This window comes from Bombus affinis, chromosome 16 (assembly GCF_024516045.1).
Source record: "Bombus affinis isolate iyBomAffi1 chromosome 16, iyBomAffi1.2, whole genome shotgun sequence".
In the NCBI taxonomy this organism is placed as follows: Eukaryota; Metazoa; Arthropoda; class Insecta; order Hymenoptera; family Apidae; genus Bombus; species Bombus affinis.
In genome coordinates, this window is record NC_066359.1 from 8,598,408 (window position 1) to 8,615,448 (window position 17,041).

Below are 17,041 nucleotides of genomic sequence, written 5' to 3' on the forward strand. Positions count from 1 at the left end.
GTAAATCGTTCGATTCCCGATGAACGAAAAGTTTTCCAAACATATGAAAACTTTCCGAGATGAAAGAGCGTCGTCGTTGTCGTCGCAACTGCATCCGCTTGTCCTATATAAAGCAAGGAACCAACGTCAACGGCTCTCACAGATATCCACTGCTCGAATATCTCGTAATTAGTCGCGTGTCTTTGGCATCGGACGTTTGTGCAAAAGTAGAAATCATCGAGTACGATTCGATTCCATTCGATCCGATTACGTTGCATTCTATTCCGTTCGATTCCGACGCTAATTGCGTCCGTGGTACGTCACGATTATCGAGGTCGCTGCTGAATAGTGGGAATCGGGGGAAAAATAATAATGCCGCTTTCGCTTGGTAAAATCGAGCATCGTCGAAGAACCTGTGCGACACGCGTTACTCGTTGTACGTTCGTATCGTTTATCAAAGCTAGCATTCCGTTATATCTCGCGTGGATCTCCGCCTTATGCGATTTCTCAAATATTCACGTGCATTATATTTACATGCATATCTCACGGGTTACTTTGATGCGGCCATAGTTGCCATTACACGCGTCTCCTCTGTACGCGCGTTCCCATACACAGCTGTCCACTGTCTGATTCATCGCAGAGATGGCATCGGGCCGATTCTGCGGGTCAAAATAACACAACTTTTCGGCTGGCCAGAAATAGAGACGATTGACGGCAGATTATTGTGCACGTGCACGCGGAGATCAGCCGTTTCATCAAATTTACATAGCGTTACTATAATACAAACCGATCGTAGACCGGATCGGATACTTTACGGTATCGGAGCGATAGCGTCGCAGGCAAATTTTCAAATCCGATTTTATCGAAAACGCGATTTCGCACGAAAAGTTTGTACTCTACGCTTTCGACTTATCCCCACGTAGAAAACAGCCTTCTACCGATTATCCGCTCCTATCTAGCTAGATATGCCAGCTGACAGTCGAGTAAATTCACGTATAACGGAAAAGTTGTCAAATTGTATCGTGAATTACGGACCACCCTGCATAGCAGCCTCTATTCCGCACCCCGGAAACTTTCTATCTTTTTCGACGAACCGATCGTGTCAGATAGAAGAAACGTTCGAGGAAGCAAGTTGTTGAAGCCGCGTCTCTCTTTTCCAAGCTGTGGATCCGCCGTTCCGATCGGTAACCGTCTCTTCTATCGATAGCCGTTTGCGTGCAAATAAACACGAGAATCGATACGGAGAGGGGATCGCGTTGCACGATGACGTTAGTTTTCGATTTTAACGAACGCGATGATAGAGAGCGGATTCGTCGTCGCCCGTTTCCCACGGTCCGCATCGATTCGGCCGCAGTATGTACGTACGTATGTATATTAAATTCTCGATGCTATCGAGCGAAACATCGGAATCGCGTGTCTCGTAAAGCGCGGACCGTGCCACGTTGCTCTACGTGTTTATACCACTTTGTTTTCCTAACTAGCTCGTACCTGTCGTGGCTTAAAACGGCTTAACGGACGACCCTGTTGTATCCGCGCAACACCCTGTACACGTCGCAAAAACGACCAACCTCTCATCCAGACGCGAAAAATTGAAACGTTAAACGGCTTCGCGCGTTCCAACGATCCCGGGCAAACCACGCGCGACCGCGATGCACATGTAATCGAATGGAACTTGAAACTAGCGACAAAATCCTAGTCCGTCAAACATCGTTCTTTTTCTTTATTTTTTCCTTTTCCTTCTTTTCTTCTTCCTTTTCGTTGTTTGTTTTTCTTTTTTTATTTTTTTTTTTTTTATACGGATCGATATCGATACTTTCTGCGTTATCGTCAGTCATAAGCTGCTTATGTAAACGCCGTGCAACGTCCCGTTTTCTTTCTCTCTCTCTCTCTCTCTTTTCTCGCGCACGATATCACATCGATGCGATGACTTATCGTATAAATATCGTGTGTCCAGCTTTCGTGGAATTTGTGTTTTAAAATATGCAACGAATAATTGTCTCTTCACATCGCATAGAAAATCACATTTATATCTGTCTTACAGATTTGTCGAAAACGATATTTCTGTTTATCGTACTTGGTGTCTGTATATAGAGATACGTGTCTTCAAGAACCGCGATGCGTTTTATGTTGGCGAAAAGTCCGTTTCATGAATCGCGAAAAGCGTATTATTTACCGGTAGCGGATTATTTAAGCGATCGCGACGTAGCGTCCGAATTCTGCTGCGCGATTTTGTCATTCCGGTGTAAATTCGCGTACCCGATGCAACGCGAGTGGACGCGACGCGACGGATCGATCGAGCATGTAACGAACAGTGACTGATTTTACAGCGACAGCATATTAACTTACAAGCCATTACGATATCGCACGATAATAGGTTGCAGGATTTAGGATGTAGGAGAACGAGCAAAGAGAAACACGGAATATTTTTCAGCGTGCATCGTCACTGACGTAACTGTTCGGGCCCGTTTATCGTCCGGTTCGGACAAGGGCGTAGTCGATTGGGAAAACTTGGACGACTCGTCGAAGAAACTAGAACGAACTGCGTACAGGCTGAGTCTAAAATGGCCGCGGTTTAGCCCCTCCTAAGCACATGCAGCAATATTTTTGCCCAAGTTTGTCGACCGATCGCTTTTGAAGGTCCTGTACACACAGCAGGCGCGCGCGCGCGCGCACACACACACACACACACACACACACGAGAGGCACGTAATAGGCAGAGCTTCCAACTGGAATTTGAAAACTGTTGGATCTCGGTCCGAAAGTCTGGGGGTTTGTTGGACGTGGCAGGCGTTGGCGAGGGATTTCGTTCGATTTAGTATCATGGAATACGGCCACGAGTCAAAACTATTTACGCCAGATGGTTGGGGAAGGTGGGTGAACGGTAGCCAGAATCGGTGCATTATAAAGCGGCAAAAGCGGTCGGTAGTCTATAATTTATTTCCATTAGCCGAAAATAGCTCGCACGTGTAATTCGATTTCGCGGTAAATCGCGAACGCGTCGTCGGCATGTATTTTTAAAGCGACTGCAATTTTCCGTTAAACGCGCCCGTTGCCCGATTACACCGGCAACGATTACGGCAGCGTAAATGGGGCGTGCCGATATTTTCCCGTTCTCGTTGACCCTTATTAAATTTTCATTCGATTCGGCGGACCGGCGAACGCGCGCAGCCAACGCGCAATGTTGCGTTGTCGAATAACTCTCGAACGAGAAGAGTCTCGAGGTGGCGTTTTTCCTCAGAAATAACACACACTTTCTCTACTTGTCTGCAACAACGCATAGAAACGCAAGATCATCGTACGGGATGGTGCGCGTTCGCTAGGATTTTATCAGCGCGAATAAAATTTGTCAAAATAAAGTTTGGTCATACGTATTGGAAGAGAGAAAGTGGATTATCGGCTGGTTACTCAAAGGCCCGGACACTGGGCATTTGCAGGTTTCGCAGCGTACCGACCATGTGGATCCCGGGTATAGCTATCCGGTATGTCGATCTCCGTCTAGTTGGTCTTCTACGTGGACCCGCGTACCCTGGGTCCTCCCGCAGTGCTGCCAACGCGGAGCTGCAAAGTCCCCAGACGAGCGCGTTCCGTTCCGCGCAGAACCGACCAGATAATCGGAGTTGCTCCGCGACAAAGATAGATAAATAGATAAGTAGACGGACGGAGAAGGAGAAGAGGAGGCGCGGATAACTAGGCCGAGAGCGAACGAGGGAGACAGCGAGAGAGGCTGGGTGGGCCAGCAGGGAGGAAAGAAAACGGGGCGGGGGAGAGAAGAGTATAGACACAAGAGGGTAGAGAAGCAAGTTGAAGAGGGGTTGAAACGAGGAAGGGAGACAGAGAGGGAGCGAGAGAGTGAGTGAGAGTGAGAGAGAGAGAGAGAGAGAGGAGGCGGAGGCGGTGGAGCAGGTTGCGGGGCAGAAGGGTGAGAGGGACTCGGATCCCGGAGCGTTCGGTACCATTGCATATCCCGCACATCTCGCAGGTGCAGGGCGTGGTGCCTTGTCGGCAATATCGATTACAAACCCGGGCGGTTGCGCATTCACGTCGACACGTGGACGTGGACCGGCAGCCAGACTAAATTTGTGTTGCCCTATATTTTAGGTTCCTGCACTCATCTGCCTCTCAAAGATTGATTGCTTTTCCCTCCAGCACCCCGAGTCCGCCGCGGCCTATCCTCCGACACCGACGGACGCGCTCGAATTTACGGTCTGCGCCGTCCGCGATCACGCCGTCTCTCGCAGTACGTGTACGCCTCCCTCGTGTGTTTCATTGCTTGCTCTACGAAACAGACGGAGAGGAGACGTTCATCCGCACGCTATCCCAGGGTTACGTCCTTTCCCTGCTATATCCGTTTCCCCGTTTTTTCTGTTCTACCCTGTATCCCTCTCGCCGCGCCCGCCGCCACCGCCGCCGCCACCGCCGCCGCCACCGCCGCCGCCGCCACGCTCCCCCCCTCCCCCCCCACCCCGTCTTTTTCTCCTTCTTCTCGTTCTCGAAACGAGCTTAACGGCGTTCGCCCGAAGGAACGACTCGACCAAGAGAAACAGGATATCGACTCGTATCGGGGCAAGCCCGTCTTTCCCTTCTCCTCTTTCTCTTTTCTATCTCCTTTCTTTCTCTTTTCTTTCCTCTCTTTTCTCCGTACTTTTCTCCTTTCTTCCTTTCTTTCCTCCTCTCCTTCTTTTCTTCTTTTCTTCTTCCGCTGCCCTTTGTTGCAGCCGCTGTACGAGTCCGAGTCGATACTCGACCCACCATTTTTGTCGCCAGTCGCAGCTACCTACTTGCCTCGGGATGCTGCTCGAATTTATTGGCCGCGTCGCTCGCATCTTTCAATTTCTCCTCCTTTGAAGAGTTTACAGATCAACCCCGTCGATTAATTCGTCGGTCGGCCAAAGTTGAATCGCCAGCTTCGTTTTCCGATTTCAACGAATCCTGCTACTCCCTGCTCGTTTCGACCAGCGACCCCGTTTCGCTGGTCCAGGGAACATCCTCCACCGAGGAGTATCGATCGATCGAACGAGAACACGCGTCATTGAACGCTCGCTTTTCACCGAGCAAAAATACTCGATAAATTAAATAAACCGTGGTTGTGGTTGCCGACTTTCCTCGAAATCGCTAGCTTTTTCCTCTTCTGGTCTGGCGATTGTTTCGACCGATGATGCGCGAAAACAGCTGAAAAGGCAACAGAGGGAAAATAGAAAGAAAAGAAGAGAAGTAATCGTGGTCGTTCTCCTTGGCGGATCGATTTTTCCTCGTTTCTTGCGCAAAAAAAGAAAGCCCCGAGGGAGGAGAGGTAAGGCCGCGCGTTCAAGCTGCAAGTTCCGTGATCGTCGAGCGGCGTATATTTTGTTCTAACCCCGAACACTCGTACCTACTTTGGCGTTTTATCGAACTTTGGTAGTTTGCTAAAAGGCGGTTTAACGGCACGCCTAACCGCTTGATCGATCGACGCCACGCCACCGTCTATCATTCTGCCGGTGGATCGATCGCGAGCCGCGGCGAGATAGCACGTCGGCGGATTTATTACGCCACGTTGATCCGCCGACTGCGACGCGATGCCTTCCAAGAAAATCGAAACCAGAGTCTCGAGAAGACACGTTCGAGCGAGGCCGCGAGAAATTGCCAACCATCGAAACCATCTATACAGAACACGATCTATCGCTTCTAAAATTTACATTACGTAAATCTACCACGATTACGAAATACGTTACGAACGAGCCTGCCCACTACCACCATGTTGTTGCTTACGCAACTGACAGATCAACGGGGACATTGGGAAATATTTTTCTTTCGCCTTCACTTACAATACCATATACACACTGTGTACAGCACGATTCGAACACTGCCGACCAATAGTCGCGTCGTCACTATTATCATCCACTTATTTTATTGTATTTTACCGCTACATTCCCCTCTTTTTCAGTAGCTCTTCTATTTGATCTTATTCACCGTTTCAAATGTCCACTGACCTGCATTCTACGAATCATATAACGAATATATAAAACACGATTAAATCACCTTTAATTGGCGCCTGGTCGAGGAATTACACGTGGTTTCCGGCCTGGATCGATCTGTGCGCGTTTACCCTTTGCCGCGTACGTTGAATTCTAATTCGGGAAACGCGGCTCTCTCTCCTTCGACTTGTACCGTTTCGCCGGTTTCAACGATCGTTCCCTGATCTACGATATTAAAAAAGGAATCGAGATTGCCTGCTTTAATTGCAGCGTGTAATCCCCGAGAAATCGGGACGCAAATCGCATTACTAATTGCCAGTTGTAGTCGACAGGTTGAACACGGTAAAAGAGTTGGACGCGGCCATCTCTTGGTGGTGAGCGAATTTCTCGTTGCACGTACCGCGTGTACAGCACGCTCGCCGATTTTTAATCAGGGAAAGCAGCAACGACCAGATTTCGTGACCATTTTGCGAATATTTAACCTCTAGCGGCCCTTGTCCCTCCCACGGACATAAGAAATATAGAGCGGCCGGCTTACGGCCGAAGATCCATGCTCCTCGTTCAAACAGAGATAGAGGTATTCAACCGGTGGTCTCCATTTTTCCTTCTCAGGATGTTCTTTCTATTCTTACTATAAAAGTACATTTTCTAACGTTCCCAGTAAGAGTCGTCAAAATATCACCTTTCGAATTATTTACACATGGTAATTGCATGTTTACGCAATTCGTACTTGGACGTCAAACGGTTAAGAAAACAACGTTCTTTGGTTCTTGCACTTGCAACGTTGTCCGAAAGTTGTTGCAAGAAATCGTCGTTTATCGATAGTATTACATATACGCATGTCTAACGGATTACTCTACGTGTAAAAGTACGTGGGAAAAGACAGAGTAACAGTTATTCTTCATTCGAGGCTTCGTTCTCGAAAGTGACGTGTTTGAAAAACCACCCGTGGTATCTGGAACGCGACGATTTGCTTCCTGTTATTTCGTTGTCTAATAATACGGACACGAGCAGAGACAAAAGTTTAGAGTTCCATAGGTGATAAGCTTATCATTCGAAACTTGCAGTTAATACGGTTAATGGGTCTCGAAACTAATTTTTCTCGAACGCGAAGCCTCTGACGAAAACACGTTGCCCTCCTCCTTTTTCGACTATTTTTTCCACGTAGAATCACCACCTGACCGCTTGCACCACGATCTCGCAGGCACCCTGTATATAATTTTTCTTATCCAGCAGATAGCAAGGGACGAGAGATTTTGTTATTTGTTTCTATTTCCATTTCTTCCATCTTCTCAACGCGACATCCGCCGTCTATACCTGCTACGCGCACGTTCGCTCGTCTAATCTCTGCCACTTGTCGTAAACTAAGCGTTCGAACGGGCAGCTCGAGCATACCGAGCATCGAATTTACAATCGATACGACGTGACGTATCGAACAAACGGGGCTGATCGTTTTTGCGGGATCGGGAAAATTTTAACGCTTTGTCAAACTGCCAGCCGATGTGCAGCGTGTGCAGCGACGATAGATTTGTATTTAACTTCAAAAGCAATTAAAGCTCGAGTTCCGCCGATGGATGGTCGTTCGTGTGAATTGGACCGATTGGTCTGCACGCTGACGCGAATCCAAGTTTCCCGGTTGGCAAACACCGAACGGAGAGAGTGAGAGAGAGAGAGAGAGAGAGAGAGTGGAAGGGAGGGAGGTAGGGAGGCGGGGAGGCGGGGGGAGCGAAAGAAGGACGCCTCCTTGGATCCGCGAAGACGATGGCATGGTAATTTTTTTCGAGCGATTCGCGCCCTGGCAATTTAATCTAGCCAAAGTAGAAATTAATTGGCCGTTCGAAGCAAATCGAACCGTTATCGACAGATGCTTGTTCCGCTAGTAGGTACCTTTTCGCTTAATCGGTGGCACGAGCTCACCGAGGCCGAATGATGGATGGTGCCGAGTAAAAGTTGGACACGAGCGCAGTCAGTATATAGCCGCAGTTTCCGCGGTCGTGTAATTAATAGTCACACATTTGCATCCGGCTGATATTATTCCATGATCAACGGGTGAAACTCGCGCAGTGTAATTCAACTACACGCGCGCGCGTCTACGTCTGACGAAATTATTAATTGAACAGACCGCGGCAGCCGAACGAGGATCGATGAGTCGGTGCGACTGACAGAAACGTACCACTTTACAGCTCTACTATATTTCCCCCGCTCCTGTCGTGCCACGCGCTCTTCCAATTTACCCCAAACTGTTACGCTTGCTCCTTCCACCACCTCTCCATTCTCCTTCGTTTTCTCTTTCGATCGCTCTCATTCGCCTCGCAGCCAACTCGCAGCGTAAACCCGAGTGTCAAACCGTACATTAGACGGATCGGTTGATCAGGCTAACTCGCTGTGCGTGAAACAGCGATTCCAGCTAGGAAAACATCATCTTTTGGTAATTCCCGGCTACTTGATTCTCAAGTTTGTTCTCAAGATAATTTCCGTCGGTCTTTCAATGAAATATCATTTATCAACGATAATATTGTAAATAGGTTAATACGTATACACGAGTCTAGAATCGCTAACAGTTAACTTAACGTTTCCGTTTCTGGTAAACGGTCGACGTTAACCGTCGATTATTTTTCCTCTCGTGCTTTTCGTACAGTCTAATACGTAATTTCGTTCTGTAACGAAGAAATTTAATCAAGCGAACGACATTTTAAGGTAGACGTACTGAAAAGGTAGTTGGTTACTTTTCGATCTCACGCATTCCGGTTTTTGGAGCAAATATTAATGGAGTTAATATTCGTTGTTGAATTTTTTGTTTCATTTTCTAACTCGCGCCGCGTTCTCTGCTTCTTGTAAAAACTAGGTGCAAAACTTTGCAAACTTTTGTTTAATGGAGCTTTGAACTTATAAAGAGGATTTAAGAGTTTTGTGGCTTATAGTCTTGGCTGAATGGGGAGCAGGGATGGGGGGTGTAAAAGATGGTTAATCAATTTTGTTTCTTTACTCATTTAATTATACGTAGTACGAACAACGTTCTATAAAAGTTTCATCTCAAAGCTCCGAAAATTGCTAAAGTTGGAGTAAAAATTCCACGAATATACACGACCAGCAACGAAGAGCGTGCAGCGTGTACGTACGTAGTCATTTTAAAGGGCCAAACCTTCGCTTTCACGCTTCCAAGTTCAATTTCCTCCAGCATTGTCTTCTCCAACTTCTCTTCTGTTTTCCCCAAACTTTGCTAATAACCACCGTGAATTAACCCTTTACTACGTGTCCGGAGAAATTTGTCTACGTAGAAAGTTGTCTGCGAAGAGTATGATTTTTTTATTAGCTAGAATCGCGATTTGGCTCGCTAAGCGTGACGTCGTCCATCGTCAATGGAAAACGTTGCGCCGATGCGGAAGAAGTAACGAATTTCGTTGAAATTTCGTTGGCCGTCACACAGCACTCGCTCGGGGAAGTGCGTTGCTGCTTACGGTCATTGCAATTAGAGTAACTTTAATTGCTGTCGCCAGTCGAGGCACGAGCAGAGGTTCTCTCTCTCTCTCTCTCTCTTCCTCTCTTTCTCCCTCTGTTTCACCCTGTTTCACCCTGTTTCACCCTGTTTCACCCTGTTTCACCCTGTTTCACCCTGATTTAGCCTGTTTCACCCCACGTTCCTTTCGGTTCGACCTCTCTTTCGTTGTTAACGCTGCTGCCAGAGAAATAAGTTACCGGCAACAATTAACCGTCGAAAAAATGTCGGTTTGCGGCATTACCAGGGCAAGCTGTTTCGCTACTTTAGCGAGCACAATCGAGGGTCGTACGCGGCCTCGTTATTAAATTTTCATTCGATAAAAGTGCGCTCGTTATCGGTCGGTCGTGCACGAAATTCCTCTCGCAGCTGCCGTTTTCGCGGACCGCTTTGAACATGTCTCGGATGAAAAGCGGATTCGTAAATGAGATCTTTTTCTTACGATAGTCTCGTTCTTTAAGAGGAATTATTTCTCGGAAGGAGACAAAGATAGAGTGACCGGTGACAGCCGAAGCGCGTTTCGCCACCGCCGAACCAGACACCGTAATGTATTTATACCTGTGCGCGTATATATCTGTACACGTGGATACACGTGTGTACGTACGCGATCCTAAACCGTCGACAACCTTTTGCGGATTGAAAGAGTTTCTCTCGCCTCTCGCCGTTTCTATCTTCTCTTAATGGAGCTGCGTAACGTTCGAGATAAATTGCTGCCGCGGAAAACTCTTTCCCTCGTGCAAACTATTTATTCTGAACACCGGCATGGAAACTGGTTTTTTAATGGAACAGAGGAACGAGGAGGAAAGAAAGGCGGACAGAAGACCAGGAGGGAGGAGGACAGCCAAGAACGAAGAAACGTTCGACCCTAACTACCCGCTTTTTAGCCTTAATCGCTACCAGACGCAACGATATCGCGTTCGAGTTTACATCTGTACGATTCGGTTCGGTTCGGTTCGCCGCGGAAATCCTGTAAATTACGGCCGGAAAAAAAAAGATGGAAAAATCACGCGAACCGAGTAAAAACCAGAAAGACTGTTTCGCCCGATAGGATGCCGCGCCACCGCCGCCGCCGCCACCGCTGCCGCCGCCACCGCTGCCGCCGCTCCGTCGACGCCGCTGTTGAGCTAATTTATAATCCCTTGATTAATACCCTGGTTTTATTCGCCCACGCTACGTTGACTATACGCGTCGGAAGCTTGTATTTGCGAGAACGGGTAATCACCGTTCGAACGGACGTTCGAACGCTGCCGGATCGAGCGAACGCACAAAGCTCGTCACCGGTCGATTTCTATGGGAGTGGCAACCTATCGGAGCGTAAAAAATATTTCCTCGCAAAAATGCCGCTATTCAAAGGCGACGGGACTATGCACAGCCACCGATACCAACGCATCTGTAACGCTTTCGCGAAATTCGCTTTTTCACCAAAGTAAAACCGCTACGAGACTAGAACTAGACGTTGCTCGCCCGTCCCACAGATATTCTCTGTACCGAACGATCACGACACGACCCGCCAAGTTCGACGGCTGAGCATCGTTACGTAATCCGAATTCAAACGTCCGCGAAACAAAACTAATTCAACGATCCAATTTTCTTATCTCTGATTTTTCTTTTTACCTTTTTTTTTTTTTTTTTTTTGTTTTAGTTAAGTTTTAGTTAAGAACATCTCAGAATTGCGTTGGCGAAAGATTTATTTCACAGAAATTAAAGTAGAAAGTTTTCGTGATTGCGCTACTATCGTCTCACCGATATGCTTCCTTTTATCAAACCGATTTTTCCATCACTTACTCTTTCTCTCTCTCTCTCTCTCTCTCTCTCTCTCTCTCTCCCTCCCTCCCTCCCTCCCCCCCTCTCTCTCTCTTTCACTCGCCTTCTGGGCCTTCTCTACGTTCGACGAAATAGCGCCGCTTATCCATCTTACAAGGGCGATATCTATCTTACGATGGGAAGCAAAATCGTCAAGTCTCGAACGTGTCGGATGTGCGTTGCATGCACATTAAGTCGATGGTAAAACAACCCCAAAAGGATTTGTGTGCATGGACGTTTGTTCTTGAGAAACTAATATATCTTTTTTATGTCTATATATATTTTGTATATAAATTCTTTTAACGTTTACATTATGCCTCTTTTAATATTAAATCCTTATGCTTTACTCTGGTAAATTCTTCATTATTTTTACTCGTCATAGTGTCTTTACAATTTTGTATTATTTGTATAATACAAATGCGGATGGAAATTGTGATAAAGACGTTTAAAAGGCATAAGAAATTGTCGCACCAACAACAGAAATTCACGATTGATTTCTCGGAAACCGAAAGACCTACGCAAGAGCAAAAATTCTTTCAGGGTTGATTTACTATCAACCTATAACGTCGAACGCACATATCGGGACATTGTTGTAATGAAAAAGTAATTCTTGTAATTCAATGTGTGCTGATTTACGTTCGATCGGCGGATTTTCGAAGGTCGGTCGATCTCCTCGATTCGAGTAATTCGAGCAATTTCTCGTCGAATAGCTCCGCCATCGATACGACGCGACTCGGACAAGGTATTAATTTTTCCATGAAACAGGAAAAGCATTCTTGGAACAAGTACTAAGGTTACAACAACGCGGTGCCGAGTTCTTTTTAATCAAGCTTCGCGGAATTGTGTGCACGCGCGCGTACACTGCGCGCCGTTTGTAATTATTGGATCCGGCTTTAGTCGATATTTCATCTTTCTCTAATGGAAAGCGGCAAGGAAGGAAGGAAGGAAGGAAGGAAGGAAGGAAGGAAGGAAGGAAAGTAAGTAGGAAGGAAGGAAGGAAGGAAGGAAGGAAGGAAGGGAGGAAGGAAGGAAGTAGGCAGAGAGGGAAAAAGGGAAGGAAGAAAAGGGAACAGGAGGAAGGGAAGGAAAAAAAGAAGAGGGAAAGGAAGAAGGAACAGGTACAGGAAAGGAAAGGAAAGGAAAGGTCCAGCAGCGGAACAGCGATGGATACGATATAGGGATGATTCGAGAAGGGTGATTCGTAAATACGCGCCAGCACTTCGGGGTGTGAATCTGCACCGAAAAAGACATAGAAAGATCACTTTCTCCTCTACGTACAACTGTCGTTCGTCTCTGGTTTCCGGGATATTCGGGAAAAACTGTCAGCGGTAGCGCGTCCAATCCTGTCCATACATATGCGTGCGTGTGCGTGTCCGATCTGTTTACAATAGCTTACATCCATCATAGCAGCCATCCATCTCTTTATTTTCGTATCATCATTTTCGTACTTGCCGAATCCAAATAAACAGCCTCTACGGAAACCTTGGAAACTACGGAAACGCAAAGCGAATATTATATGCGTATACAATCGGCATCTTCGCTCGTTTTTCTACATTTATCCTTGTTTTTCATCAAAGTCGTCGTTATCTTTGTAATCAGTTTGTTATCATATTACGTAAGCGTTCGATTACGAGCGTCTCGCGATACGATATTCCTTTTTAATTAATTATACGATGCAAACTACGTTATACAAACAGCGTTATACTTGTAACGATAGATTCACTGGCTGAATCAATAAGATGCCAGCGTTGCGTTCTTAACCACGAGCTTCGTCAACGTACTGCTAATTGACCGCCCTCGTACATCAATGTATCCTTTGTCCCCAGCGCGCCGCGCACGACCTTTTCCCTCGACAAAATTACGAAACGCTATTGGCGTGACTGTGATTTTTGCAAAGAACCGTGCGCGTTTTGTTCGCCACTGTTTCCTTTCCCCTCTACGCTGCCCGCTTCCCATTTGCTCGCACTGATACGGTTGATGAGAGCAGCTGCGTGAACATATCGGCCCGCAGCCGTCCAACCAAATGAAACAGTACTCTACCCCTGCAACCTAGATAACGTTGGCGCTGTGCTGCACGCGTACGTGAAACTTGGCATCTGCCTCTCGCAGACCATTCTGCGAAAGACGAGACCAGTCGCCGTGAAAGGAATTATCGCTCGGGTCACTACGTATTTTTATGCTCGAGATAAACGCTAGCTTATCACCGCTTTTCAACGTCGCGCCTATCCTACCACTATTTTCCACGTACCCCTACCGTGCACTAGTATTTCGACAACAAGTATTCGCTGCAAACCTTTATATTTTCATCATATTTTCAGCATTACGATGGAAGAATGTTTCTCCGTTGTGAACTCTTTGCTTCTTGCTATAAGCAGTAAGAGCGAATTCGACATTTTTTTATTTCGGCGACAAACTTTTCATTTCGGCAACTAGTTTCCTTTCCGTTCCAGCATAAAGGAGAGCTTTTATCGAGAAACAACTTTGAACGTTTACAGTCTGCCCCTTCCTGGCTCTACTAAATTCAAACCGAAACAAGCAGTATTATATCGCGTCGATCAAGTTCCATGTTTGTCTCTAATAAATGGTCGTTTAATTTATACCGATTCATCCATCGTCCTTGTATTTCTTTAATGTTTCTCCGATACCTGTCAACTTCGAGACAAGATGAAAGGATTGGCGAAAATTGAATTACGGTACAAAGTATATTTTACATGTTTTTCCGATTATTTCCACACTTACAGATACTTATGTACGGTTGTGTATTTGCACGGGGTCGCTCGGTCTCGAAAATACTGGCGTAACTTTGATCTTTACGTTCTGTATGTGTGAAATAAAATACATATAAAAGAAAATGTTTTCCAGTATGTCCAAGTGTAGTATATACGTGGATGCGAGGAAGCAAAAAAACGTTTGACTTGAAACAGACTGTCGTTTCAATATCGAGAGAAACATTGTAAAAACGTGAATCTTTGCGTTTCAAAGATACTCCGCTTTCTTCCGTTTACTTTGTAAACTGACGTAAAAAGAGAAAAGGAAAAAAAAAAAGAAAGAGAGAAAAAAATTAAAATGGCAATAATAATCGTTCGTCGTGTTCGATAATACGTTTCAAGCAATTTGATATATCGAAGATTATCTTTCGTGGGTAACGGATGCTGTATTTTATTCCTCTGTTAGACCAACTTATCGTTTCTCTTTGTTAGCGTTTACTCTTCTTTCCTTGATTTCTCCGATCAACTAATTCTTAATTAATCTAAATCTATCGTCCAGTTCGTTCCATAAATAAATCGGTCCTGAGGACGTAAAGAAAAAGGGACGTAACGCCTAATGCCTATCGCGATTTCGCGGAGGCAGCCAAACAGATTGTTATCGGATACGAGACGACGCGCATCGAGATTCGGCGGCGGTTACTTTCTTAAATACGTCGAGCATCCTGTCGCTGTCACGCTGTCGATAGCGTGGCGCCTGCCGGCAGCTCAGCGTAGATCGGTTTTCGGAAGAATCGCAACAGGCTACATAGCGCGCTCGTCGACTTCAAACGAGAAAGAGATTTTTCTCCCAACATCCGCATCCGACGTTCTACGGTTCGTCTTCGCTGAAGCAACAACGAGCAACTTTCGTCGCTTCTGGTCGCTGTCACGCTGTTCCAGATATTTCGTCCACGCTGCAACAACAGGCGGCGATTTTTTCAACAAACACGAGATCAACGACAAAAGGTTGCTGGATGTTGGTTCGGTGGACGACGAGCCTTAACGCTCTATTTACGCGCTTATCCATATTGCATGTTGCACGGCGCGTTTTAATTTGTGTTCGCGTACGCGTTTCCATAAGGGTTGCGCGTCGTTTCTCGGTAGGGAAAACGTCGGTAGAAGAACAAACTATGCGTTACGCGGCCTTTTTATCTCACTCCTCCTCTCATCTTCCATTCCTCTAAGAGATTGCTGCATTCTGTTTACATCGAAATTTCTTTCACGCCTACGGAACACGCCTACTACGCCGCATTTCCAACAACATGGAACTTGGAATTTGATCAAGTGTGCTTGAATACGATTAATTTCGCACTGGAAAAAGTTTACACCCCCGTTGCCTCGTCGATAGTTGGCCGTGTGGTTGTAAAGAGATCAATAGGCAAGGTGTTTTAGAAAGTATTTAGAAATTAAAGAAATCGACAGGTGCCGCTTTTCCGGCCAATAAAGTTAAAAGGTCTTCGAGGCAAGGGCAGTTACGTTTAAAAGGTAGGAGCCAGGCAACTGCCAGTCGAATAGAACGATTTTTCTGACTTTTTCGCCCATCTTATCCTTATTACCCTGCTTTTACGCTCTTTTGTCTCTTTTTCGTTTTCTCTTGCTCGACGACTGTCGTGAATATCGAAGAGACAACAGACGAAACAGCAGCGAATCGTCGGCCTTTACAATTACACCGTATCCGTACAAACCTCTTTTCACCGGCTGTTAAAGTATGAAATCGTTTTAAATGTGAAAATAAGGTAAACTGTTGGTTGTGTCGCGTTCCGCCTGGATTGGAAAATGCGCGGAGTGCGAGGCACGTTCGATGCAAGAAGCTCAAGGAGAGCGAAATAAGAAGATAAATATACAAATATACAAATATACAAATATACAATCAGAAAGGACCAGGGGAGGCGCAACGAAGGAGGCAGAGTTGCGCTTTGAACCGCCCCTGCCCACTAAATTTATCCTCTGGTCCGTGTTTACTCGTGACTATTTATTTTCGACATTTATGGAATATTCGAACTGTAGACGGCAGCTCGACCAAAAAAAAAAAAAAAAAAAAAACAAAAAAAAAAACAAAAAAATGCCGCTTAAACGTATGGAAATACGGGGAAGAGCCCGTGGCCTTATCTGCTTGCTTTTAATTAGCAATTAAATCGAAGCGACTCGAAGAGCTGAAAAATTCCCAAGCCGAAACGACCGATAACGAAGAAAGAAAGTAAAAAACGAGCGACGTGCCTCGCGTTTCCGCGTTTTCGCGTTTCAGCGTTTCAGCGTTTCAACGGTCGGGCGCGGCGGCCAAAAAAAAAAAAAAGTATCCATGGGATTTCGAGGAGATCAGTTAACGAGATTACTGGTGACTGTCAGCGCTCTGTAAGCAAGTTCTGAATAGGGGGTACGGCGGCTCGTGCCGCGGATCATCTACTACGCAGTCAGCCAGCCATGTCAACGATCTACATTCAGCTCGACCCGCCGCGCAAGGTAGGGCTGCAATGTCTGCGAAACGGTAATGCAACGGCAAACCACCTAGGATTTACCCTCGGTACATCGTAACAAAGCTGTAGCCACCGGCCGCGCCACTACCTCAGCAAGCAGCAAGGAAAAAGATTGGTGCAAAATTTACGCTGCTGTTTGGCGCTGTTCTTGTTGTTCGGGGTAATTTCGTTGTACGTATCGCGTTTACAATCTCTAACCCTGCGACACTACATCGGAACTGTCGCTTTAAACGAAATACGGTAAACTGTCGAAAATCTGGCCTCGAGCCGGACGTTTATCGGCCAGGTAAATCAAGCACATATACCTAGATATGAAAAGGACAGAGCGAGCGAAGGGAAGTCTAATCGGCTTGATCGAAAAAAACATATCCATAAGACAATCCTAAAGCGAGCACGAAACTTTTTCGTTTTCATTTTCTATCCGACAAAGCTTGTACCAATTTGCGATTGCGAGCTTTTCCAATTCAAACCAATAAAAACAAAATTAATATTTTAAAACGGTGGTTGAAAGTTTAGCGCCGCCGCCGCCACCGCCGCCGCCGCCGCCGCCGTGACAGTGATTACGTTGTAAAAGTGTTACGGATTGAAATC

At 46.2% G+C, this 17,041-nt stretch overlaps 3 protein-coding genes across 22 annotated transcripts in view; 1 reads left to right on the forward strand and 2 right to left on the reverse strand.

The window, feature by feature from the left end:
* Positions 1-17,041, forward strand: part of LOC126925544 (centrosomal protein of 131 kDa) — a 109,403-nt gene that overhangs the window by 40,501 nt on the left and 51,861 nt on the right. The gene's annotated exons all lie outside the window — the stretch shown is intronic.
* Positions 1-17,041, reverse strand: part of LOC126925541 (disintegrin and metalloproteinase domain-containing protein 11) — a 73,288-nt gene that overhangs the window by 38,637 nt on the left and 17,610 nt on the right. The window contains exon 1 of one of the 19 annotated variants that reach the window (XM_050741173.1): positions 7,818-8,068. The exons of the other annotated variants lie outside the window; for them this stretch is intronic. The gene's annotated coding sequence lies outside the window, so the exon portion shown is untranslated. Of the gene's footprint in view, positions 1-7,817; positions 8,069-17,041 lie in introns of those variants that run through there. 19 annotated transcript variants of the gene reach the window in all.
* LOC126925554 (basic-leucine zipper transcription factor A) overlaps positions 1-17,041 on the reverse strand; it is a 92,198-nt gene that overhangs the window by 29,583 nt on the left and 45,574 nt on the right. The gene's annotated exons all lie outside the window — the stretch shown is intronic.